General features: G+C 42.1%; 2 protein-coding genes across 3 annotated transcripts in view; one reads left to right on the top strand and one right to left on the bottom strand.

The window, feature by feature from the left end:
- The window catches only part of LOC139992109 (mediator of RNA polymerase II transcription subunit 20-like), a 142,338-nt gene that overhangs the window by 83,979 nt on the left and 30,711 nt on the right, over positions 1-27,648 (bottom strand). The window lies entirely within an intron of this gene.
- The window catches only part of LOC139992104 (facilitated trehalose transporter Tret1-2 homolog), a 104,720-nt gene that overhangs the window by 51,595 nt on the left and 25,477 nt on the right, over positions 1-27,648 (top strand). Inside the window, exon 1 of one of the 2 annotated variants that reach the window (XM_072012649.2) lies at positions 9,993-10,637. The exons of the other annotated variant lie outside the window; for it this stretch is intronic. The gene's annotated coding sequence lies outside the window, so the exon portion shown is untranslated. Of the gene's footprint in view, positions 1-9,992; positions 10,638-27,648 lie in introns of those variants that run through there. 2 annotated transcript variants of the gene reach the window in all.

Here is a 27,648-nt window from a genome sequence, read left to right as displayed (position 1 = left end):
AAAAGAGCCAGGAAGTCACAACTCTGCGAAATCAGCGGTCTTTCTCCGAATAGTTTGTCCGATTTTAACGAAGAAAAATATTCGCTTTGTCGGATTTCCTTTTCCTTCTGAAGAATCTCCTAAGTTTGATCAAACAATCGGCAAGTGGAACATTCTACCATATTCTCGTCTCGTTTTTTTCAAATTCTAAATGTTGGAAACCAACCCTATAGGTTTCGTTTTTTCGTCGTTTCCCAACATCCCAACTTTCTCCTGGGAAGAATTTCCCCGAACAGACGATGATACGTCAAACGACCACGCATGATAATCAGCGAATGACACAAACTTCCGCCAAGCTGAGAGGTTAATTTCCCTATTCGAGGACCGTGAATCGAATTGCCGCTAGTCACGGGAGAAAGCACAGAAATGTCGCAAGCTGCTCTTCACGTCTGTCTAGCTCGTCATACGTTGCGCTCCATCCTGAACACGCCAGTTTCACCATGCTACTTGAAACCTCGCGGTCTGGGAATCGGATAGAGCGAAGCGAAGGATTGCTTGGTCCGAGGCTCTTCCCGAGACTTCCGTTTTCGACACGACGACGAAGAAAATGGGGCAACGGGGCTCGTGTAATTCAGCTGCCGCGATAGGACCCTCGTCAACGTTCGTCTCGAGACAGAAAATCAAATCAAACACCGGCTCGAGTCGCGTGTTGCAAGCGTTGAAAGCGTTCCGGAAGGGCGGTTCTCCAAGAGGCTCGTCGAGCTTCTTCAAACGCGTACAAGTCGAGAGATGTTATTACGACAAATATTATCTTTGGGACGTTCCAACTCGTATCTACGCGCCTTCGTTCCGCCGTGAACAACCGGGATCCCCTTTGACCGACTTTTATCGTTTTCATCTCTGATCGAGCCTCGATCTCGATGTCCATCGCGAGAGAACACCGGATAACAAGATCCATTCGGAGGAAATTTACGATCGTTGAAACGCGTGGATGGAAGAAGCGCGATATCCACGAGGATCGTAGAAATCTCTGGCTGATTACGATCCCTGATACGAAGCCCGGTCTCGCAGCAATAAGAAAATAGAATACAGCACGATCGTTTGCAACGCGAGTTGCAAAGAACTTGTGACGAATATCGAGCAGTTTTGAGAGCCCGTGAAATTCCAAGGAAACGTCGAATGATCTTGAACGCGAGAGAAGGCTACGCTCGAAAGAACGAGCTTCGGTGAACTCGAGTAAACCCTCGGTGGACCGAAAAAGCGCGATTCGATTCCTCGAACGTGGTCCACGGATTCTCTCACCTTGTGGCCCCGGATCGCTCTTTATTTTCTTTCCAGGGATATATTTAACCAGGCCAACGAGCGATTTCGTTGAACCAGTAAATCAGTCGTCATCCGCGCCGAAAAGGAGAGGGACGTTTTTCTTGAACGGAGCGAGAGAAAGGACGGTGGTATACGCGTACAGCATCGATCATCTTGATCAATTACCTTTAATCCGCGTGTGGCACGCGCGGTTAATCCTTATCTATGGATCGAGCCACACCGACCCACTCTGCTTACGGGATTAAAATAGAAAAGGCGACACCCGGTAAATAAGAAACCGTTGCTAGTAAGATTAATCGACTGCTTCGAGCTTTAGCTAAAGGTTAACTCGTAATAACCCGCGCCACTTGTTCTTTTTCTCTCTGTGTACGCTGATTATTCACGATTATTCGCCAAACGAGTGGAAACTCGACAGCGTTATTTTTCCATCAGTTTTCGTACTCCTTGTCACGTTCTGTCGATACTCGCGTTATATTCCATCGTTAAGCAAGAAATATTGAAAACAGAAGCCCTGAGAGCCTATGAATGGAACGCGCAACCTAGCTTTCCTCGGAACATTCCAATTATTCTGTCAGACGAAGCCATCTTGCACAGAAACTTTTCCAAAGCGTCTTCGAATCGCGATCGAGTGGCTTGTATACATTTTCGCGGAAGCTCGTTGGCCGGCTTATTTTTCTTTCGCACGTTCCTCGATAATTTCGAGGCGCGGTATGCTTCTTAAAATAAGCGGTACGCGGTATTCGCGAAGGAGTGATGGATTAGATACGACGGGGATTTTAATTAATCGTCTTTTTTCGTTTTTTGAAGAAAATATTAGAAAAGTGTTCTTTTACAGATACGTCTTTCACAACGATGCATCTTTATACAAACATGAGAGCTAATTTGTCGAACGTTGTGATCTTTATTTCGATAGAAGAAAATGGATCATACGTAACTGGATAAAATAACGTAAAAGGGAAAATGTTGTGCATGCATTATTTCCTTATAAATTTTCGGACGACCTAATATCATCAGATACATAGCGGGTACGTAGGTAGAAACGAATCCATCAGAGCAGTTGCGAAATTGATATAATCGCCATACGTGTTGTTGCGATAAGCGAAACACTGTTATGTATTATGCCATAACTACCGGGGGTCGTCGTTATATATAACTCTCTTATTACGTGCTTCTTCTTGTCTCGAGCGATACCGAATCAAGTTAAAAATCGTACCAACTTCTCTGCTTATTTACGACATAATTTTTACTTGCTTGCTGCAAGCTTTCCTCCATTTATAATTTTTAATAATATTTCACAATCTTTCAGCAACATGTCCCGGCGAGATACTAAAGCCACGAGGATTACGCGTTACTTTCTCTCGAATTGAAGGTGGGCAGCGAGGGTTCCGCGAATTTTTCTGTTTATTCTGCATAGGATTCTTTTTTCGCGACGATTTGGAAGCAATTAACTTGTGCACGAGCAACAGTTTTGCAGCTGCCAGCCACGTGGCATTCGCTCGCCAAACCTACTGCCGTTCTCGAACGTGCCAAATGTTTTATCGCCGCTGACAACTGCCGCTCGTTTATTTTTTCTTTCCGCGAGAAATCGAAAGTCAGTCCCGCGTGAACCGTATCACGCGATGTCAAGATTTTTCGTCACGGTTGGACGTGAGGATATTTCGAATGTTCAGGAATAGTCGAAGAACGGTTGTGCCGCTTGTTTGGAAAGTCTCTGACGCTTCGCTGTTTTAGGTGAAAGATAAAACACGTTCGCGGATCGATAACACGCGTCTGCGGATAATTACGCCATTCTCTCTAAGGACCAAGTATGAATGCCACGTTTAGAGGAGAAGGATTCGGCAAGGGTGCAACAGAGTGGTTTAAGTGGCAGCTACGAGTACTTGGGGGTGAAACTTAAGGGCGAACACCGAATGCGAAACGAGACTGTAGAAGGTTTGGCGACGGCACAAAAGGGAGAAGTAATCGCGTTTGTTTCATTGTTACGGCTTAAACAAACGTTTCGATTATTCTAACTAGAGCCATTCACGCGCATGTTTTCACAACAGCTCGCTTTATGATCCATTTATTGCTGAAACACCGACGGCTCACCCTTTATGGATATCTTGACGACATTAATAACACGTAAATTATTCGCTTGCTTTCCTTTTTATCGGTAAGAAACGAAAATCTGAGAAGAAACGAAAACGAAAAATTGAGAAGAGGAAAATCCATAGACGCTTGTAATCTCTTTTTGAACGAATCATAATTCTTCGTTTCTGAGAAATTTCATAGCAAACAGGAAGTTCAAAATACAAGACTCACTAGCGAGAAGTAAAATTGTTTTTCGTTTGAAAGTTAAACGATCTTTTCCTTTTCTCCTACTTTCTAATGGAATTTTGTCAAAGTTCTATCACAGAACCATCGAGGGAAGATTCACTGAAAAATCAACGAACAGCGCTTTGAGAAATTCCGAATCGACTATACGAATATTTGGTCAAAAATAGACCGTGTAAAAGGGAGGAAATGGCAAGAGAAAAGGAGTAAGGAAAACAAGCATTCGACGTAGCAACGAAAAAATCCGTCTCCGTGGTGAAATCCGTTTTTACGGCATCCTGACGTTGAGACGTCGCGCGTCGGTCGGAAATCGCGTGTCTGTTTCGTCGCGAGGCGTTTAACGCGGAGAGCGCAACGCGCATAAGTAAAAGGGCACAGGTGCGCATACATATCAGCCAGCAGGTTGACCATCAGTCAGTCGACGAACGTTCGTCGAGTTACCGTCGTTAATGGAATTTCATTTCAGACAGCTTCTCTTTCACGCTCTGTGTCAAATCGATTTCGAAACAATCGATAGTTAGATGGACACGGTCTTTGTCAATCTGATTCAATCTTTATCTTTTAATTGTGACTTAACTTCTACGTCTGTCATCTTGACAATCACCTTTCTCTTATCGTATTTCTATATTTAGTTCCAACGCTTAATTTTGTTACATTCGGTCCTGATTTACTTATCGATAAGACATTTTAATTATTTTCTACGAAACATATTAGGTTGCTCGAAATGTTTCTTTCGTTTTATAAGGAAATAATAGACGCACAATGTTTTTTGTTTTATATTAGTTTATTGAATTATGCACGAACGTAATAATAGAAATAGAACGAAACGGATCATACCTAATTCAATAAAATAATACAAAAGAGAAATTCTTGTTCATCTATTATGAACCGAAAGAAAGTCACCTTATGAAACGAAGGAAACTTTTCGGACAACCTAATAAATACGATCAGACGACTGTCTTTTACCGACAACGACCTTTCTGCCGTTTAAATTGTCGTTAAATTAAAAACAAAAAACATAGTGCGTTTTATTATCTCCTTATAAAGCGAAAGAAACTTTTCGGACAACCTAATGTAATCGAATCTCTCAGAATCCAAACCGATCAACTCTGCTCTTCGTTTCAAAAGCTTCGCACGGTTCGCGACAATTTCCTATCGTTGTTAATGAAATTCCTCGCCGTAACGCTAATCAACCGTCTGTTAATCGTTAAACAAATGTTTCTTATAAATAAACTCTGGCCGATCTTTCGATTCCTTTTTCTCTCTCGTTCTCCTTGAAACTCGATTGCACGTGTTGCGACGTCTGTCTGCAGAACTCGTTGCTGCATCCATAACGTCTCGCCGCCTTTTGAGATTATGCGAGTATTTATCGATTTGCATTTAGATTTGTCTCGTCACGATGCGTCGACCCATTGTGAGCGGTTGTCGTGCATCCGCGTCGCATAATCACCGCGGTCGGGCCACGCCGCGCGATTCGAGTTTCACGCGCAGTTTCACCGAATATTTTTAATCCTTGTGGGGTGGAAACGTCGGGATACCAGACGGATCAAAGTTCTCGCGCAAAAATTCGCCAAGAAGGAATTTCTCCTCTCCGACGTCTTGGACGAGAATCCTCCGCCTTTTCGCGCGCATATCGAGCGGATGATTCATTGGCCGCATCGCATCGTCCCGTTCTCCCTCGATACTTGTTAAATGTACTCGCTGGTTTCGATCGATGCAAGCAGCGACCAACCATTGATTCTCCATTTCAAAGTTTCTTATCGATCTCCGCGAGGCTCGATGACGCAGGAAATGGATAAAAACGAACAGCGCTGAACCTCTGGTTAACCTTGCCAGCGAATTTTGATGCGCCAATGTCGTTCTTGTTGCTCGGTGTTTGATAAACGTGCGCGATATTTCATGAACAGGATGACTTTTAACGTTTCAAGGAATTCCTCAGCGCACGCCAAACACGACCGATTCTGTGGCGGGCCTCGAGAAACTGATGATTTTTCCTTGGAAGCTAACAGACTAAGACTGGCGATTTTAATTCTATCTCGCGAACAGTCGGCGACAAATATTTTGCAACTTTCGCCTGCGTCTTTAGACTTCTTTCAACCTGGTGTTAACAACATTTCAAAACGTTTTCCACGAGGAACGTGACACGTCCGAAAGGGTTTACTTTTGTAGAAAGTATCAAAACATTTCTTGACACGCTGTATAAGCGGGCGATGAACGCGTTTAATCATCGAGTACGGTAAAACGCACGAAATAAATTATAGCGTGATTCGCGAGAATGAAGTTGTTTATCTTCGAATATAACGTTTATTCGAACAATTAATAAAAGTAGTCACGGCCGAGCTTCGACGAATCGTCGAGTGATACGCAGAAACGAGACTCTTCACCGTCCGACAAGCTTTGATGTAATCGCAATTACACGATCGCGTAGAGCCTAGCGGCTGAAACGAATGAAAACTGTTGCGATCTCGAACCTCCTTTGTGAGGCACAAATAATTAATGAACAGGTATCCACTTATTCGCGTGCATCGTCGAGCGCACGAGAATCGTAATGGCTTGTCGAATGATTTGCGAAAACGAAGCTGTACGGTCTTTATTAAACGATTACAGGCTGGGCCGAATAAAATAACAGTATTGCACGATCGACCCTTGATATTATATTCTCGATTTACCAGCGGTTAATAAGATTTGCTTCTTTCTGTTTTCCATTACGACGAATACCATTGGCTTGGCAACTAAGTGATTGCGGATTTTGTCAATAGGTGTTAGTGACAAAATCCGCAATCACTTAGTTACCAACCCAATATGTAATATTCTCGCAACCGCAAACGTTCGTGAAGTTTTTACGATCTTCACCAGATTTGTATTTTTCTCGCGCGATATCTTCGAATTCTCTTTTCATATTTCTTAAAATAATACAATTTTTCCTTCAGTTCTGAATTAGACGATTAATTAAATTCTCGATTACTGTCAAGCTGCCTTTAACGAAATAAGATTCTTCCTATTCGAAGAATTGAACGACGCGGATAATGTTAATCGGCGAAATAAAATCAGTTACTTCGCGATCGTCCTTTCGGGTATATAGTATCGATAATTTATCATATTATGCGATTTACACAGCGACAGTCGAGTAATCAAACGTGCTGTATCGAGTAATTAAACGAATCGATGTTATTCGCGGCGAATGAAAATTTCATCAGGCACGAAAATTACGAACGTTCGTGTTTCACGGTTAGAAATGAAGCTATTAGTTTCAGGAAGCTTCCAACGCGTGTTCGATTGCACGAGAGTTACGATAGCTGATAATTTCACGTTCGAAGCTCTTAATCATCGGAGTAATTGAAAGTTTGCGAAAAAAGGGGGCGGCCAGTCGCTTTAATGAAACGTATATTCGTTCGAGGAATAGCCACGAGCTCGCAGGGGTTTCTCGGAACCTTTCGATTCGACTTTGCACGCTCGACTATCGATTCCCCGGCGAAACTGTCGACAAACTTTCAGAAACCGACGATTCTCCCGCCACTCGCTTCGAAGTTTCCACGAAAAAGCGAGTTCTTGTGTAATGATAGCTTGCACGGGAAATTACGTTCTGTGTCCTCAAACTTTGCACCGTTTGTGCCGATATCTTTCTCGGGTGGGGGTTGCTTCCTCCGGAACTCGATGCTTTTCTACGACTAAAGCGAAACATCCAAACGTTCTTGAAATCTTCGAAATTTCTAAGCCACGTTCTTTGCATTATTTATTATTATTATTTCTTTTTATTCGTTTAACGAGCGTAGGTCTTTCGGTGCACGAACCGAAGTAAAAAGGAACTTGAACTAACGATTTATCTGACGATTTTTATAATTTCGTTCGAGTTATAGTCTCGCTCGCGGTTGAGCAAAGTCTATTGGTACAATCGGAGTTACCTGAGCCAGTTCGATGTGAAAAAAATTGTCCCCATCCGGGGGATGTGTGTAATTTAGAAAGTTCAAGAATTTCTAGACACTCGTTTGGCTGACTGAGGATTTTAAGAAAAGAAGAAAGAAAAGGCCAGGTCTGTTTCTGCCAAGAAACTGTTCAAGATCGAGCATATTTAAAGCGTTAAGAATATTTTTATGATTGTGGCAAGTTTTGGATATCGGCTTTGTTAAACTTGAAGACGATGTATCATAGAAATTTGTGTGGCACATTTTCAAGCAATTTCACGCGATTATGCCTGGTTCTATATTTGAAATGCGCGTTCGAAGTGTGACATATGATAATTAGAGACGAGTAAAGTATTTCAAACTCTTTTTAAAGTAATTTATCATCTGCAAGAATGCATTTTCCTTTGTTGAAAATGAAAGAATCGTTATCGATGTGCATTACCTTCCCCAAGTTTTTCTCGACACATCGAACAATTTCTAATGCGCGTAATTTTGAGAAAGTTTTTCTCGAAATATCAGAATCGTTTTGCTTATCGAAGCAAACATGGTGAGAAGCGTTTAAGACTTTCGTAAATCCAGAAGAGAGGTTTTCTTTGTTTCGGACGAGGCGTCGATCTTCTGAAACGAAGATATATTCGGATTAAACGGGTCCGATCCCTCGACGAAACCGAGAAGATACCTGACATCGTGTTTCTTTGTCTAGGAATTTGTTCACAAGAGTCCTTGCGCGTTGTTTCAGCTTTGACGTACGAGACAATGCTTCTAACTCCGAGACAGCAGAATATTTAAACTTATCCTAAAGCTTACACATAATGGCAGAATATCTCGCGTACAACAGATCGCTCGATATTCCACGATTCTGCGAGACGAGGGAATAACTAAAGCTACTCGGAGGTCTACCACAACCTGCGATAAATATCTGCAAACGGTGGCAATTCAAGATCACGCGACCACAAACAAAATTCATACGTCTGGCAACCAAAAATAATTTAACACTAGAATTAGCGATAGTTGACACGAAGCTATTTCTACCAAAACCAGTGAAAATGACTGGTCTTTAAAGAGTACGTAATAACAGAATATTTATATATTTATTGATTTATTACTTTCTTACAGAAGGAATTCCATGTTATGTTTGGTATTATTAATTATTATTTAATTAATTTTAATAATTAATTATTTTTGGTATTATTAATTCATCTGGGACCATGATCCCTAAACGAGGGTTGACACATTAATCAAATTGTAGAACCAATCATTTTGACTGCTGTGGTATTTCTAGTGTTAGCATCTAGCGATCCAGCGATCGATCGGGAATTTTCCTGATAACCGATATCGTCGTATCGAATGATACGCAGTGAAAATTTTAAAAACCTGTGTGAAGTTATACAAAACGAGGAAACTGGTTAATTGAGGTTCGATGAACAGATTGCAAAAGCCTTTTACATTTTGACTGGTATTGGTACAAGTAGCCTCGATACAAAATTATTATCAGTTCGAATACATAAAAACAAAATAAAATTCATTATATTATTCTTCTAGTTATCGTTGCGAAAGTCATTACATAATCGCGGAAAAAAATATAACATGAAGTAGGAATTTTAAAATAAAATTATAAACCCAGTCAATTTGATTGGTGTGGTAGTTCTAGTGTTAATGAAGGTTCACTTTGACACAATAGCAACACAGAATGTTGTAGTAGGCAGAAGGAGCGCAGCTAAAGGTAAAAGCGAGACAGAAAACGATCAACAATTTGTCGTTCTAATGTGCAACACCATTGTTGGCAAGTACCAGCCATTTTGACTGGCATTGGTATAAGTAGCTTTGATACGAAATTATTTTCAGTTTGAATACATAAAAAAAAAAAAAAAAAACAAAATAAAATTCAGTATATTAGGAATTCATTAAGTAGGAATTTTAAAATAAATTTCTAGAACCAGACAACTTTGACTGGTGTGTTAGTTCTAAACAGTTACACCGTAAAACCTAACACAACCTATATCAAACATCTTGATCTCCCGCCCGCTGAAAGTGACGCAATAAAAATTTCAGCCCACAAATGCCACGATGATAAGCCCCGTGTACCACGAAACCAGCGTTGCACCCACGATCGATCTGCCGTAACCACGCGGGTAAATACGTCTCGGTAGAGTCCCTCTCGAATCACCTTGTTCAAAACGTCCTGTCCCTGGAACAGCGTTCCTGTCGTCCCGGAAGAGTCCTCGTGGAGTTGATGGCGTCCCAAAGGATTCACGACGATCAACTTGACGGAGCATTGGCTGGTGTGCGCGCGGCCACGTGCGTACACACGTGGAGCAGAAATACCGGCATAGAGTAAGAGAGAAGACGGGCGTGTTAAGCGTTTGCGAGCGAGCAAGACGGCGGTGGTTCGGTGGCAGCGCGGGACGGTGAGGCTGTCGTTGCTCGAAGCCCTATGCTCGTCGCTCGGAAAGAGAGCTCAGTGTTACGATGGTCAGCAGGCGGACAAGTCGCGCGGTGCAACGAAGCTCCATCGTTTCAGTCGCGCTTCGGTCCATCCATCGGTCGTCTGGCACGGGGACAGACACGCAGGAATACGAAGCGAGGCAGCCGCGTACACGATACAACGGGAGGGAAACGCGTGTCTCGCTTAATCGCGCCTAATTAAGACGATTCGCCGTCTGCCGTGGCCGCGCACATGCACTGTCATTGACCGTCTGCGGTTCGTGGCTCGTAAATCATCGTGCTTCCCTCCGGCAGAATGCCGGGTAATTGTGTCACGGTTGATATACGAATTTATTTTCGTCGCCGCGGGATTGATTAACGGGGGAAAACAGTGAGCCGCGAGGAACAACGGCAGAATCCTCCGTCGTACGGTCGCGCTACCGAATCCAATCGAATCGAATTTGGTAGAGGCGAGGCAGAGGATTTCGCTCGAAAGTGTGTAGAAAGAAAGGCGGGAAACTTGGTGTTTGATGGAAGGATCGGGTAGTTGGACATAGATCGGGGTAAAGGACTGGGAAGGGTTGAAGATTGTGAACGAGACCGAACAGGCTTAGGCATCAGCGGGAAAGTAACACGTGCTTGCGGCGTATTCCGGCGTAAACCACGTGGCTTGTGACAGCGAGACTGCTTTTCACTGTAAGTTGTTTACACGAAATGTGTTTCGTTTTTACGAGTGTTCTCCTTTTTTTTTTTTGTGGCTTAGTTTTCTATCTGTCTGTTTGACGGGGTTGAATTTTCTAAGCGAAATTTCACTCACTTCCAACTGGAAACCTGAAATTTGGAGCACACGCTCCTTTCCGACGACGATATGATATAATTTCAACAAATTGACAACTTGTTTCTTGTTAGACTTATTAAATGTATTTTTACATGTATGTTTACGTGTATTTGCGTATTTGGAAATATCGTGGTTTACGTTTTGTTTTTCTGATACCGCAGTTAGCTGGATCAAAGGTACACCGCGCAGCATACTATAAACGTATCGACAACTGTAACTGGTATAAAACCGAGCGTATACAAACAGTCGATCCATACCCTGCTATCCTGCAGAAGCGTCGTCTCGCGATAGAGCGGCGCGGCGGCGTCTCGATACGTAATCTTATTATTTAAGAGCGGTATGAATAATTACGTACTCGAGACGTATTAAGATACAGCGTTATCGTGGAACGGAGCGACTCGACTGGCCTGACGATAACGCAGTAATCGAGAAAAATAATTCTACCACGGTGACACGAATCTTTTTCCATTCTTCCACCATAATGATCGTTCCTTGGCGCCCTTAACCCTCGCACTGGTTCAACTTTGACACGTACGATCGTGTCACGTTTATTACGTTCTAATTGTAATTTACATTCACGTGTTATTATTCCATCGAACTAAACAGGGTGTCAGAAAATATGTGCTGGATATTCGAGCCTCTGAGAAATCATTCCTCAACCATTCAACTACATTTTTTATGCAGCTACTAGCGAGAACCACGAAGCGTGATGAGATAAGGAGAAACGTTCGCCAACTGATTCACTGTGACTCGTAAAATGAAATTGTTTATAACTCGAGAAGCCGAGTCTCCATCGAAACGTTCGTATTAGGTTGTCCGAAAAGTTTCTTTCGTTTTATGAGGAAATAATAGACGCACAACGTTTTTTGTTTTATATCATTTTGTCGAATCACGTACGATCCATTTTATTCTGTCGAGACATTTCACAGACTTGGTTTCACGTTTGTATGAAGGTGCATTGTTAAAAAACACGTTTGCGAAAGAAAGACACTTTCCGGACAACCTAATACATTAACTTTCTTGGTCGTTTCGACGTCTAGGGTGTCCCTAAATAAATGGCGCGCATCTAGTGACACAAACCTAGGACAATTCTTCGTATTGCTCGAAAATCAACAGTACGACGTTCGTGACGATCGATCGAACCTTCGCCGGTCGACTGTTAATGGAATCGATCTAGTTCGAACGACTAAGTTACAGAAGCTAGACTCTGACTCGACCTTAAAACGTCGCGGTGAAGCGATGCTAGATAGAGGAAAAAGAAGAAGAAGAAGGAAGCTCGAAAGAGAGCCAGAGAGGAGAAGGAGAAGACAGACTGTCTTGCAGACGGTGTGTCTGTATGTGTCACAGGCCGGATCGAGGCTTTGAAACGAGTGGCGATCGATTCGGTTGATCGTGTCGCTGAAAAAGCCGCGGGCAGGCTTTTAAAACGGTACGATCTACATAGAAGAGAAGGAACGGCTGTCTCGGTGTGAATGGCCTGTTCCGAGGCCTGCGTTAGTTAGCAGTCCACTCGGTCGTATAATTTCTCGACCGAATGTAATTTAACGCACTCCCACTTATATCACGTGATAAGTTCGTTTCCGTGGCTGTTCACGCGCGAACAGGGTGGTTTCGCTTTTAATTGTCGCCCGGTAGATATTATATCGTTCGACGGCGGAAATTAGCGAACGCCACGCACAATCGACGATGCTCGTTTCCGATCGACGATTAAAAGCAATTGCCTTTCGCTCGAGTGAAAAAAAGCGGCGAAATTCGACAGGCTATTTGAACGAGTATTCCTTTTCCTATAAAATTCTATAATCCTGTGAAAGGAATATACGATACGATGTCGCGTGATAGTTTCAGACCAATCGACGAATAGGAATTTTCTAAATTTTCTACTTTTACACGTATTGGGTTGTCCGAAAAGTTCCTTTCGTTTTATACAACATTTTTTGTTTTATATTATTTTATTGAATTACGCTTGATCCGTTTTATTCTATTACTACAAAATGGATCATACATAATTTCATAAAATAATATAAAATAAAATATGTTGTGCATCTATTATTTCACTTATGAAAGAAAAGAAACTTTTGGCACAACCTAATAGATAGAACGGTATTCGGCTCTGTTATTTTAAGCAAACTGAGCAGAATATCTTTTTGGAGTAATTTCGTACAAACTGAATAGAAATGTCTAATTCGTGAAATATTCCCTAACAGTACCTCTAGTCGTTATTACAAGATTAGTATCACGGATGGTCTAAGACTTTTGTACAATATTGTACGTAATTTATCGAGTAAGCGAGGGAGATTAAGGACTGTGGGAAGCTTTGAAGAGGCAAGGGTGTTGGGCTTCTGAATTCGACTTGTTTTCCTTTGGAATGCGATATGAGAGGGTTTCGTGAGTCAGGTTCCTTGGGGACGTTCAAGCAAACGTGCTTAGAACAATCGTACGAAAACAGCTGATACTCTGCTTTCTACAATCGAATCAGCATCGAGATTGTACAATTTTTTTTCGAATTTTTAATAGACAATCTTTTTCTCGACGTTCTTAAAAACGTCGTAAATCCGGGAATACGTAAAAAATCTTGTTACCCGTTGATACTTGGTGAAACCAGATCGAGTTCCATATTTATCGATTCTGTGGAATTGCTTCTGGTTCGAGATACAAAGTGGTGGAACATAAATCGTTTGAAGAAAAATGTCGTAACCTACTTCTCAGTAATCTCGCGAACGCCACGCTAAAGAGTAGATCAAACGAAGCTATCTTCAAAGCTGCAAATCTGTTAATTTAACAGAAAACAGTGTCGCCCCGTGTTTACTGAAAAAAAGTGTCGAGACAGTTTTGTCGTATAGAAAGCTCTCGCGCGTCTCGTTAACACGAAAATTATCAGAGTGTCAACACGACCAATTCATAAATTTTCTTAGAAATTTCACAGATTTACAACATTCTTGATAATTTGAATAATTACCCGTAAAGTCTACGTATAGATAATGTCTTACCTTCTTTCAATTACGCGTTTTTCCGTACGAAGCTTATTTTTATTCGATATTTTAGAGTTGCTAGTTCCAACGATAAAATATGTTGCAACGAGGAAAACAAAAACCGAGCACGGCTCTCGACTAGGAAGAAAAAACTGTCAACAAGAGGCGGACGCAATTTCTCGCTAGAGTTTACATTTTTTGATTCCGTGAAGTTACCGAATACACGGGGTCCGTGGAAAAAGAGGGAGAGCGCGGCTGCCGGTTGGCTGTCGAACTTTTTCCCCAAGACACATGTACCGCAGTCGAAAACACTTCTATACTCGAAACCAATAAGCGTCGTTTCCTGCGTTTCGAACGCAAAAACAACCTCTTTCGCCCAAGAGCCTCGTAAAAAAACACAGCGTAACGAGAATGCTGTTGTTGATCTTTTCTCTAAGCAAACTTGCTCGTGCTAAACGAAAGCGAATCGATCCTCTGTAACCAAGTTTTCCAAAATTATCTGTGGCCAGAGATATTTAACGCGTCATCGTCATAAATTCCGCGGTATCTTAAATTTCGTTTGACAGCGCCGATTCCATAAATCTTGCGAGCCACGGCGAACGAGAAAACACAAACAAACCGATTCGATTCCTTGCACTTGGCTGTATCTGCTCGTTCGTTCGACAAAAACAAACTCGCCGATTCCCGTTCGTCCCTTGCCTTAATGACAACTCCATAAATCCTGCGATATCTGACTTGCTCGCGCCGGTATATATTAAAACAGATTAATTTCATACGCTGCTGTGACGACAAGAAAACGTCTATAGTCGATCAATTCCATCTACTCTTCATACTTATGCTCTTCCACCTTCCTCTTTTTTCGTTATCGATAATCAGAGAAACGCAGAGGAAGGATGGTTACTATAAATCTTGCAGGCGAAACATCACAAGAACAATTCACGGAGTATTTCTAATACCAGACTTCCCACCGAGCGAATAAATCAACCAGATCAATTCCACGCGTTTTCATTCAACGTGGACGCTGTGGCTCGGCCAGTGAAACACCCCGCTGAATGAAACCAGTGAATGAACGAGCTACGTAATGCAACTTGGTCGTTGCATCGAACGTTCCACGAATTTATTTCGATCGCGGAATCCAAGCTTCATATGGAAACAAAGGATCCGACGATCGAAACTGTTGACGCTTCTGTATCATAAAATTATCGAGATCGAAGAAGAAAGACCTTCCATTATCGAAACTTATCGGATGTTGACGAGGTTCAAATCGTTTGGTATTTTATCGATCAAGATTCGATAATTTAGGTTTGAAGGTGTTGGCCGTGTTTCCATCTACGCTGCAAGTATGAGAAATTTGTAACGTTGAAAAAGATTTTAATAATTGACAAGTGAGAAATTTCAGGTGTATGTAGGTAAAAGAATCTTTCGTTTATCGGTAAATGACGTGTTAGGCTCGTGAAGAAGAGATTACGCGATAATAGTGATTGCAATAGAGTCGGTGGAGACGATCAGGAAGAGAAGAGATCGCTTTCCGCACGTGCGTACGGCGAGGAGTGACGCGCGCTGCGACGAGTATCTTCATCTATTTCAGTGGATTGCCTTGTCGGAAGTATCACTCGACGACCGCTTCCTATTGTGATAGAACCGTGTCCGTGGATTCGTATCGCTTGATCCTCGCATCGTTACGTTACGTGGTGTGAAACGTTGCCTGGAGATGGCGGAAACGATGAATAAATCGGAGAAATAGTAGTCGTTAACGAACGAGTGTAGCAAAGTTGCGAAACAATTCTATTTGGTAAATTGTTGCGGTGAGTTTGTTTCAATTTTCCGCGTGGAATTTGACTTGAAATATTCTTAACGAATCTAGGACATACTTTTAAGATTTGATTGATACGTGGATCAACGTTTAAAGCGTCAGAGTCTTGTTTAATTTACGAGGAATTAAAAAAAGAAAAAAAAAGAAAAAAGAAATACTATCGATGAAAGACAATTGGCTAAAACTGCCTACGGGGAAATAGAATTCGCTTGGTTAATCAGTGGCGACAGCGCGCGCCAGTGAAATTTGCATAACAGTGGAACAATCGATGCTGAAGTGGCGGTGAATTCGTTCGAAGGCCAAAACCGTAGAAAGGACAGAGCGGTATGGAAGCGAGAGGCAAACAGGTAATCCGTGGAAGAATGCGCTCGTATTGTGGCCTAATATTTTCGTTGTTCCTCCTCCCTTTGCAGATTTCATTGTCTCTAATTATTACGACAGAAGGATGTTTGCAAACTGGTCGTCTCCTCGTAATTTGCCTCTTGTCCGAAACGAAGCACGTGCCAAGCTTTTCTAGGAAGCATCCTCCTCGTTCTGCCTCTTTTTTTTCCAAACCTTTTTCGTTCCTCTCTCTCTCTCTTTCTTTTTTTTTTGGCCACTGCTATTACTGGGACAAAGCTACGAAATTTCTGCATATTCATCGCGTCGATGACGCTCACGCGCCCACCCTCTTCTCCGGGTCCCTTTTATTCGAAATCGAGGGGCAGAGAGATCTGGAACCGGTCGAACCCTTGAACGGTCCATGCATCGTGTACAAGATCGTATACAAGATCAGGCTACACAAGGCCAATATAACGTTTATCAAGAAAACATCATGGACAAATAAATTCCACCCCCCGGAGATTTCGTCGGCGTTTGAATTTTAATGGACGGCGACAGGTCGATTGGAAAACGCGGCCTCCAGGAAGGATCTCACGAGGCTGTTGAACGTGTCCAATTGAAACGCGACGCGTTTGCCGATCGAAACAGAGGAAATGATCGTTTCGTAAGGCTTTTATCTAACCAGGAGACACGACTGCACCGCGACAGCTGTCAAAACTGTCAGGAGAAGTCGGGGTGAGTTGGCCGGGGCGAGAGGCGCGGCAATGCGCTCCAATAAAATCCGATCAATCAAACACTTCGTCCAATTTATTCGGGCAAATTGTACCCCCGCGCGGCGCTGCCAGCGGCGGCAGTGACGATTTTTCCATTTAATCGACCTTTAATTCTCGATACACGGCCCATTGTATCGTCGGACAGAATAAGGGGCGGCAACCCAGAAGCGTGCTAGCACTCGAATCGATCCGAGTCGACAGGGAGAAACGAGACGCGGACAGGGGAAGAGGCGTGTAGAGCGTAGAGAGAGGATCGTTTTCTCCTCGATCTTTGTCTTTGGATCTTTTTGTCTTTCTGGAGTAGGATCTCGACGAAGGCGCGACAGCTGTCATCGGCTGAGGGAGAAGAAGAAGCGGCGGACTATCGATGGAAAAATTTCCTCGAACGACAAGCCAGACGAGGAGAAGAGGATCCACGCGCAATTTGCCAATTTTATGCACACTTCGCGAATAATGATCGAAAGTAGAACACGTGACCGCGGCACGGCATTGTTCCACGCCTGACAATGGAATCGGATGTTTTGTTGGGGATAATAGAGCGCGTGGCCCACACGCTAATGAAAGGGTTGCACCTTTGAATACATCGAACGCGTATATACAAGACGTATCTAGGGTTCAGCGGTGCTCAGACGTGTCTAGGATACGTTCAACTGTATCGTTTTATACGAAAATAACATCCTGCCTGTGTTACTCGTACTTACTATAACACGGACGCGTAGCTCGTCGAGATAGATTTTTGCTTCGGTTTGAGGAACACTGGCAGCTATACGTGATTGAAAGATCATAGCTATTCACCGTGGAAACTGTTAAATAGACGGTAGTTTCGTTATCTTTAACGTTTTCCTCTTTGATTCGTTTCTCTTCCTATAGCTGCTACTTTCTATTTCTATTATGGCCCAGGGACAAGGCGGTGAGTCATCGGTAGTAAAATCTTTGCTAATATTTTCCCATCTTTATCTCCAGCGACTAGAATATCATGAGCGAGTAACAGCAAAGGATATTTCCAGCAATTTTTCACGCGCTGTCACCCCGAAAGGAAACAGTTGTAATTGCCTGGCAAGCAAATTGCATTCAGACGGCGAGGAAGGGTTCTGGTACGGCAGGGGTCCGTGAGACAAGTTCGACAGGCGATATGAGCACCCTCGCTTATAACCGCATAGTTGGCTACTAAAACCGAGTCGAGCGGAGGCCAATGTCAGAGTTCGAACGGCGCACTTTAAAACTCGGCTAGAACAATAGGGGCTGCGCGTCCAGGTCTCGAGTAAAAGTGCCACTGCCATTTGCAAGTTCCCGATTGTACGAGCATGGTGTATGTATGTGGCGTGGCGTTCCTATGCGCGCGATAGCTCGGCCCTGCACAATGCTGAATAGAAGAAACCAAAAGTACGATTACCATTCAAACGAGGACACGGAAAACGTTATTCTCAGCAGTTATCTGTCGGCGTGACGATGGCCCGATGACGCTTGGAACCGACGTTCCATCGATTTTTCCAACTTCTACGCTGCTGCTGGATTTTTTCGAAATGAAAAACACGATGCTTTTTTCTCGAAGATATTAGGTCGGTGGAACGTGGTTTCCTTTTTCAAATAAAAGTTTCATTGCGCTTTCTTTCGGACATTCTGTATTTCATCGAAGAGATTTCTACACGTTTCGTTCATTTTCAAGAATTGGAGAGATTTGTTATAATAGAATTCGGAATTTTTCAGAAGACAATTGTCACAACTTGTTTCGATAGTTTGCGCGTTGAAAATTGTCTAGACGCGATGGAAGATATTTCTGAGATTTCTCAAATGTTTAATTTGTATTTCCAACGAGTCACTTTTTTAAACGTAAGCTCGCGTAAGAAAATTATACGAATATTCTGACTATTCGTCGTAACAACCGATCGTGAGATTTCATATTCACGATTTAAATAAATGAAAAAGTTTGTTTTCCTGATAGATGGTGATGGAACGATCGTCAAGGTTACTTTTTGGAAATTCGATGGACGGTTATCGATGAGAAACGGCTGCAAACAATTCTCCGCTCGTAAAAGCCGATTATTTATTCAAGTCGACGGCCACTTGACGTTCCACATTTAGTGTATCCCGTCTGCGCAGCTAGTGAATGACTTCCGTTGCTGTGTGAACGCCATTTCACTTTAATCTGCGTGACACCCGACATCGGCGCATCGGTTTCCATCTCTCCACGCCCAAGAACACGTCCGTCTACTCCAAAATTACATGTCACGTATATTTGCATAACAAATCTCTCGAATTTGATTTACGAACGTAATATCTGCTGTTGTATAATTCCTCTTCTCTCGCGCGTCATAAAAACACGATAGATACTTTCACTTAGCCAAAAATGGACTCAGCGCGACTCAATATGAAGAGAATATGATTCATTAGCTCCTTCATGTACATATATCACTTTTCTTATTGGCGAATAGATCCTACAGTCTGTTGCAGTTTAATTTTACATAAATGGCAGTTTAGCAACGGTACAAGCGCTTTTCAAGTTCACACACTTCGTAAATATTTACCAGCGCCAACAGAAAATTAGCTATTGGCAATCGACCGGCATTTCTTATGCTACTCTATGTTCCTCTGTGAACGTTTTCTCTAGAAATTTCACAAAACGTCTACTTACGACAAACACTGAGAAAAACCACGTTATTTACGAGATGAGTCAACACAAAGTGATAAACTTTTGTTAATTACGTTTTTTATTTGGAACTGGAGAGACGATGCGTGGGCTTTAACAAACTTCTAATCAACTTACACCAATGAATCAATGCAAGAATGTAGAATAAATAACTGGAACACCCACGTACAAGCGTCGTCGACCGATTCAAACACGTACGAATCACATATTCATTACCACTCTTTGAGCCATCTAAAAACGTTCTGCCATCGCGTCGCTTCATATTTATAAAGCTGACAAATTGCGTATTGTGGTCCGGTCTAATGAAAATTTAACGAACTCGCGCGGAAACACCAGAGACAAAGAAGAAGAAGAAGCGAAAGAGGAAGAGGACGTGTCTGCGAGCGATGCTCGCGGAACTCGGGTCTAATTTCGTGTGTAAATATCCAAGACACGCGAGGCGGAAGCGTTTGTGCCTGGTGGGCGTTCTCTAACAAATTTTAGGATGATCGACGAGACTCGTGAAAAACCGCGAACGACTCGATCGTCTCCAAAAGGAAAGCCGCTGTTTGCTACCGAGATTTCCGTGTTTCTTTGGGAAACACGAGGAAACCATCTTGGCTACGGAAGCCGCAAATATTTGCCAGCCGCGTGGAAAACGTACGAACACCGCCTTGCAGGATTTTTCCATGTCGAACTGCCCGAAACGATCGGTGAATCGATCGTTGGCATATTGCGATATTTCTTGGTTTCTTGTGAAATTTTTGATAATACAGCGGAATATTTTACACGGAGTATTTTGTCTTTTCGAAATTTTAGGATAAGAGACGACGATAGTGGAAGCTTTTTATTATCTTTTTACGAAGTGGAATTGGATAATATTTCCGTGAAATTTTTGGTAACACACCGGTGCTACATTTTATCTTGATCGTTATTTTCAGTATTTTTTCTCTCTCGGAATTTGCGGTTAGGAAATATCGAACTTAATACTAGAAGCTTCTAGCTATTTCTTTTTTTTTTTTTTTTTAATAAGATACAGTTCGTTGAAATTGAAAAAAATTTCTGGCTCTCTGCGAAATTTTTGGTAGAACGGTCTATTTTTGAACGTTGTAATAGAAATTCTTTTACTATGCTTCTATTAAACGGAGTTGCAGGTGGAACGTTCTATTATGTTTCACGCATTGTCTGTTGCTTTCTCTCTTCGAAACGCAAACTTGGGACACATAGAACGTAGTAAACGAGTTTGTTTACTACTTTTCTATGAATTGGATTTAGATGATATACGATGATAGGGAAGTATCTTATTTCGTTTTATATATTCGCATATTTCGCATTAATGAGGCATCAAACGCGAAAACAGCGGCTCCTTATTGCTTTTCTATCACGCCAGATGAGAAAGTTAAGACACTACGAATCAGTCATTTTACAGCTAACCATCATATCCACTAGCCAATCGTGTTTTTGCACATGTTTTAAACATTAAGTATATTCTCACCTGTTGTCACTCGATAATTGAGTTGTTATTGCTCATCAACTTTTGCACGTGTGAAATACGCCATCTGAAATCATTATCTGTCCACTACGCGTTCAAGTACGATATTTTATTTCCTTTATTATTTTTTTTCAAAGCAAGCGTCTAAGAGAAGTCGACGACGAAACTAAAAGCTTCGGTTTAATCTTACACACAGAAATATTCCATTTCTACCGATTTGTTGCAAAGACTGGCGTTTCGGTAAAGTAGCTGTTCGACATATTTCTGCTGACAAAGTGCCTCGGCGAAGGGAACGCGATCGCGTTTCCGCGCTGAAGCTGTGGAAAAATCCGCGGATTTTTAATACCTCTAACAGGATCCCGGGGATCTGTTGCCCCTTGCGCACAGATGCACACATCAAATTAACGTTAAATGGGTTAAACCGCGCTTTTAGATAAGTCGCGATCTAATTTGGAGCAACTCGACATTCCGCCGCCTTCGTATCTGTGATGTGCTGCTGAGATGCTACTGTGATTTATTTTTAAACGAGTTCGCCTATAGGCGCCCAACGCATCACCGAATTGTTTGTCACAATTCCAGTCCGACTGTTCTCGTTCGAAGCGATTAGCGTTGCCCCTCGACTTATCGCTTATGTTCGCTGAAACTGAGAATTTTCATATATGAAAGGAGAATTTACGAGAGAAAAGATGGGACAGAATTGTGTCGCTATTCGAGGAATGCGTGCTCTGATTCAGATACTCTCTTAACCGCTCGAAGCTCACCACTCTGATATATAGGAACGCAGATCGTCTTTGATTTAGTCAATCGTTTTATCCATTGATCTTTCTGCATTCAAGCTAACATCAGCTATATACGTATTTTACACGACGAATGAAAATCCAGCCAGAATTATTTGATTCTTGAAATATTAAATAATTATTCAAATTAAGAAATTTTCCGCCCGAAAGTATTAGGTCGTCCGAAAAGTTTCCTTCGTTTTATAAGGAAATAATGGATGCACATTTTCCGTTTTATATTATTTTATCGAATTACGTATGATCCATTTTGTTCTATCAAAATAAAAAGTAAAGATAAAGACAGATTAGGTTTCATGTTTGTATAAAGATGCATCGTTGTAAAAGAAAGACACTTTTCGGACAACCTAACAGTAGTTCGTGTATCGTACACATTTTTATCGCTAATGGTGTTTATCACTAAAGACAAATTTAATCATCCTCTTTGGTAAATGGAACAAAAATTTACGAGACAAGCAATTGGATACTAATGTATACACAAATCGCAATTAAAAATACAGGATACAATTCGACAGAAAGCGGTACATCTTCTTACGAACTGATCGACGATAGGCTCACAATAGTACGACATTTACGCAACGAGCAGAGACACGCAACGTTCAATGTCGAAATGTTACTGTGATTCGTAGAAGCTTACATTTATACACAAAAAGGGTCACCTAATTCAATCGAAACCGATATCATTCCGCTTGTACCAGGAACATCCAAGATATTCCATCGAAACACGCAAACCGGCACGTGTTTGATTCTCGTGAAAGAAAAAAATGTCACGACCGATTCAAAAGCATCCACGGCCGAACCTCTGTAAACGTTCGTTCTAATTTCGCTGGAAACACCGGGAAGCGTTCGAATTCCAGGGTGGGTCGTAATCGAAGAGGCGTCACAGTCGTCGATTTCGAGCGATCCGACCGCGAGATATCCGTCCAATTTCGCGGACCAGCGACGTAATTCGAACTAGAGAGAACGAATGGCTTGGCTGTACGTTCGTTTGGACAGCGAGCGTCACGAGAGACGTCGAAATGGAACACCGATCCGGACGTGGGTGCGAGAGGTCGACGCGCCGCTCGAAGAACGTGCCGAATCCGTACGTACACGACGACGTCGACGACCACCGGTATAACCCTAGAAATGCAGCTGGAGAAAGAGGAAGGAAAGGGCGTCGCGACGACCACGACGACGACGCAGAGCCGCGTGTCCCCGGCTGACAGAGAAATTACATCGCTACGTGGTGTTACGTGCGCTGTAAGCGATACTCTCGTGCTGTGTCGCGCCGGTAGAATGCGAAACAAGCGTGGAACCGTGCTGCGATCGTCTAACGGGCCCTGTGAAACGAGAAACACCCGTCGATTCAACGATCGACGACTCACGTAGCGCAATTAAGCTGTTAACTGCGGACAGACGTATTAACTCGTCGCTTTCGTGCAACTTTTGTACGCTTTAACGAATCGTTTTGGTTTTGTGGCGAAAATAAATTAGAAGAATGGAAGGATAGATTATTGGCACGCTGATTGATGGAGAATTTCGGGATGGTTTGTTGGACCAAAGAATTTTAGTCAAAGCAATTAACGTCGTTCGATCGTTCATCGAAACAATTTCACTGTTTAGACAGTGGCGTGGTATAATTGGAGGATGTAGGCTTCTAACGAGTCTGAACTCGAAGGCAGGAAACGTTCTTCTTTCTTTGACCCTTTGCTGGAAAAATGAACGGCGCGAGAGCCGAAGCTAGAAAGGTTCGACGATCAAGTTCGCGTAAACTGTTTTGTCTGACCACGTACGGGAACAAGCAGTTTCTACAGAGAAGCAAAGGCAGTTTCTTACTTCGGAATCAACTGCCTATTAATTTCTCTCGTGTCAAAGTTAAAACTTCACGACAAGTAAGTTAAAGCCACTTCAACATCGTTAACAAATTAATCATCAACGTAAGTCGTTCTGAACGCAGGCTCTTTAAAAGGACAAGTAAACGTTCTTTCAACGAATTCAGCGACTTGAACGAGACTGACACGACAGGATCGTAATATCAAGCTGACAATTAGCACGGCAAACTTGATACCCTTGGGCGTGCCGCAAGCCTCCAGTTCGAGGATAACTTCAAATACAAAAAGTATGCTAAAAACGACGAAGGTTCGAACGAAGTCGGCTGTCTCGCGCTGATAATTAATTAACCGATCGGTGTTGCTATCAGCACGCGACTCGTTTTTCTACGCGAGCAACCGAGTGCAGCAGCAGAGTCGTCGATGTATCAACGGGACAAACGGCAAAGCACTCGCTTTACGAGCCTTTTCTCTCTTTCGTTGTGGTTCACGCGGCCGGACCAGCGATTACTTATCGGCAGAAGAGACACCGGGTGCCCAAAGCGACGTCCACGACGGTAGACCGGGCCGTTTATTCATGGATCACGAGCCACGTGGACGGATAATTCGTCGCTACGGTCAGCTCGAGACTCGGACGTGTGACTTGTTCGCTGCTCTCGTGTCTTGCCTTGAAACCAGTCTCGTGTGCATGCCAAGCGGATTCAGTTAAATATTGCACGCGAACCCGTCGCGAGTCCGTTAAACGTACGTGTTGATGAATTTTCTGTCGTGGAAACGTTTCCAGTATGCGACTGTCGATGCTTTGCATCGTTATGCTTGCTTCACCGTGACCAGAATTGTTTCCGAACGTTTCTTAATTACTCATGTGAGTAATTAAGTAAGACGTCGGCTGATCGATCAATGATTCGCCAGATGAATACGTGAGTTTGTGTATACGTGTAATATGCATTGGTATGTATACATGTATACACATATACGTACATTGCAGGAAAGTGTCGATGTGTTGGTCGACCTCCTGAAGAAGCTAACTACGATGCTTATAATTCCTTCTGGTCACGGCTTATACCCGGAAGCCTTGAATGGTCTTTCGTCACTGTGAATCCATATATGAATTTCGAAAAATTGTTTACCACGCGCTGTGCACGCCCACCTATGCATCCAGTATTGTTTTTATTTCGCCTTGCGTTTAGAGATAGAAGACAAAGGTAGTTTGTATTCCGTATTCGACGAACGTGCAATGTATCGAATTTACCTTAAGAATATTATTGATTTTTTAAACAGGAAGACTAAAATTTCTTATTTTTTTGAACGTTCGTAGTAGTAGTTAATAATATGAATAATGAAGTTACCAAAATGCACTTTCAAGTGCGGTCGATATACATCTTACATTTATATGAAGAGCGAATGCAACCAATGCTTTGTACATTGAACGTGTTAACAACGTAGAGTCAATCCATTAAATTCATAAATTCTCTCTGCTACTAAATTCCTCTAATACTGCTCTCATGCTACTCTCATAATTGTTCTCGTTTATCCACGCTGATGCTTACAAATAGCTGGCGAGCAGATCACAAGTAGACAATAGTATACAGCGAGGCAAGAACACAGTCGAAAGCAGACCGTTTGATGTATCGTTTCCTGGCCAGTGTTCGCTGCTCATTGCTCACGAAAGTGTCCAAGTGTCCACACTGCCAACGACCGCGATCTGTTAGCGGATTACCCGCACCAGTGTGAACATACCATTATGTCTATTCGTAGCAGAAGATTATACTTAGTCGATATCGTAGTAACGATACCATCTCGCCGTTTAATTGCAGCCTAAGCTGCGTCCTCGCTAGTCTTGCAACGATCCAAACGTTCCAGGCGGGTGAAATTGATGGCGGGAAATTATGGAAATACGATACGCGATAATCAAAGAGTCAAACACGATCGAGAATGAAAAAGAAGAAGAGGAAGAGACTGTTAGACACTCGTGAGGCAGTCTCGCGAAACTCGTAATAATAGAGCGCGAAATCGTAGTGGCGCGCGACGGTAACAGCGCGAGTACAAGTTTCAGCTGTCTACAGACGACTAGTAGAAGAGTAACACGGCACGTGGCACCCGCAACGTAAGCTATTCTTGTCTCGGATTTCTGCAGCGCAGCTTCTTTTTGGTAGAGGAACAAAAGGCTGGCTGCCGGTGACCACGCGGACCAAGTGCAACCAAGTTCTATATCGTCACTAGATAAACGATCTTTCTAGCAGCGTACAAAGCCTATTTACTTTTTAGTCAGAGTAATTTCTAGCGAAAATATTTGTAACTTTGAAAGTAAGTCTCCATCGATACTTTTACGTATCGGCTTTCCTCTTTGCTACGGTGTCCATATGGAATCGATTCTCTCATCGCGTATCTCGCGTGTTTATTCACACCCTGTATACACTTTACGAGAAGGGAATTTGCCAACGATTTTGCCATATTTTTCTTGTTACGAAAATGTACTGTGTATTTGATAAAGCGCTAAATTTCTCACGAATTGCATCATTAATTTCTCGAACAATTTAATACAAATATACGAGTAACTGAGGTGAAAACGTTCAAATTCGGGGACTGAGAAAGTCTCGGGCAAGCGAAGATACTGACGATAGTTGGAAAAAATATTAGTAGTTCATTAAAATTAATTTAAAAAATGAAACTTGTTCGGCAAAGACTTTCTCGCAGTATATTTTCGATATAAATCGATGAATGATCCATGAGTCTTGATGGTGTTTGTCTAAAGTACACCGAAATATACCGAAATAGAAGCGATGAAAAGGGTAGAGTTACAGAAGATGATTTATACCCCGTACCCGGTTTGAAGCATAGGAATACTGGACACGTAGCTTGTATTATTCATAGACGATCGTCTGGTCGCGACTGTTCAAGGCCAAAGGTTGAAATTAACCGTATGGCAGCGAGATCGAGGGATTATGCGAACCGGCGATTGTATCACGTTTGAGGCGAGAGAAGTGCACCAAACAGTGAGATTGTATTCTGGAGCTTGTCGCGCACGCAAAAGGTGTGTCGAGAATAATCCAAGGCAGAAATTGGCTGCGGCCGTTAAATTGCGCGGTCGCGCGAAATGACCAACATTTTAGCGGTCGTTTCTCTTCTTGGATCGATTACCCTAGCAAATGTTCGGACGCTTGATAAACGACCGTGACTAAAACTGTTCTTAAACGACACCTACAACCCTGTGTACGAGAATTACGACGGTTTAGTCCCGTCCGAAACCTGACGATTAACCCACATTGTCACGAAGATTATTAGTCGAGTAGAATTTTGCATTTATATATCGATAAGTATTGAATATGGATAAAAAATTATATCAATAAGTACAACGAGAATTACCGATAGTTAACACGAAGCTATTTCTACCGAGTCTAGTGAAAATGACTGGTCTTTACAAAATAAAGTAAGAATAGAATATTTGTATATTTATTGATTTATTACTTTCTTACAGGAGGAATTCCATGTTATGTTTGGTATTATTAATTATTATTTAATTAATTTTAATAATTAATTATTTTGGTATTATTAATCCATCTGGGACCATGATCCCTAAACGAGGGTTGACACATTAATAAAATTGTAGAAACAATTATTTTGACTGCTGTGGTATTTCTAGTGTTAGCATCTAGCGATCTAGCGATCGATCGGGAATTTTCCTGATAACCGATATCGTTGTACCGAATGATACGCAGTGAAAATTTTAAAAACGTGTGGAAAGTTGTAGAAAACGAGGAAACTGGTTAATTGGGGTTCGATAAATAGATTGCAAAACCTTTTTACATTTTGACTGGTATTGGTACAAGTAGCCTCGATACAAAATTATTTTCAGTTCGAATACATAAAAAACAAAATAAAATTCATTGTATTAGGAATTCATTAAGTATGAATTTTAAAATAAAATTGTAAAACCAGTCAATTTAACTGGTGTGGTAGTTGTAGTGTTAGCATCTAGCGATCTAGCGATCGATCCGGATATCGTCGTATTGAATGATATGCAGTGAAAATTGTAAAAACCTGCGGGAAGTTGTAGAAAACGAGGAAACTGGTTAATTGGGGTTCGATAAACAGATTGCAAAACCTTTTACATTTTGACTGGTATTGGTATAAGTTGCCCTGATACAAAATTATTTTCAGTTTGAAGACATAAGAAACGAAATAAAATTCATTATATTATTCTTTTAGTTATCGTTGCGAAAGTCATTACATCATTGTATAAAAATAAATATAACATGAAGTAGAAATT

This window comes from Bombus fervidus, chromosome 11, assembly GCF_041682495.2.
Source record: "Bombus fervidus isolate BK054 chromosome 11, iyBomFerv1, whole genome shotgun sequence".
Taxonomy (NCBI): Eukaryota; Metazoa; Arthropoda; class Insecta; order Hymenoptera; family Apidae; genus Bombus; species Bombus fervidus.
The sequence above is the reverse complement of the archived record's forward strand: the minus strand, read 5'-3'. Positions and strand labels throughout refer to the sequence as shown.